Raw genomic sequence first — 755 nt, 5'->3', positions numbered from 1 at the left:
CCCGTGGCCCCCACCCTGCTGCTAGCCACCCCGGCCCCCTTCGGTAAGCCATCAGCACCACGCCGCCAAGCGGAATATGCCTCGGACGCTACGTTGCTGTGTTTTCGTCATTTGCCGATTGAGCTTATCCATGCGTGAGAGCGGCGTGGCGCAATGCGCAATATTCGTCACCGTTCATCGTATAAAATAAAACTTGAGCTCCGTGACAGTGACAAAGTTAAAACTTTGTGGGCGGAGCTTAATAATGCCAAATCCTCGGCAATTATTTGCGAGTCAATGCTTTGTCATTATTACATACTAATGCTTTGAAGTTACCAGCCAATAACCAATGTTTTTGTGATATAACAAAGCAAATGCTTCGCGCGATTGCGAGGGATTTGGAATTCGCTTTGGACAGCGGTTTCAACTGCGCGTGTTACGTTACTAAAGGGACAGAGAGGTAGAGAGAGAGGGAGAGCTAGAGAGACAGGCAGGACGGGGGCGGGGCAGACAGCAGAGCGATGAAATTATTCCGAAATGGAAATGCGCATCGCGTCCATCGCATCTCACCTGTCCTGTCCGCGCCATGCTGCGCGTCGCGCGCGCCGATCGCTAAATCCGAATGTACACCGTGAGCACACGGCGGCGCGTCGAGGCGAGCACGGCTGCCGCATTTTCCATTTCCTGGCGACGACATTTTCATGGTGTTCATTAGGTTTGCATAGGAGGGGAAGAGGGAAGAGCCCCCATCCCCTCCCCTCCTCTTCCCTCCCCCC

This window comes from Frankliniella occidentalis, unplaced genomic scaffold, assembly GCF_000697945.3.
Source record: "Frankliniella occidentalis isolate FOCC.00 unplaced genomic scaffold, Focc_3.1 Scaffold28, whole genome shotgun sequence".
Lineage (NCBI taxonomy): Eukaryota > Metazoa > Arthropoda > Insecta > Thysanoptera > Thripidae > Frankliniella > Frankliniella occidentalis.
The sequence above is the reverse complement of the archived record's forward strand: the minus strand, read 5'-3'. Positions refer to the sequence as shown.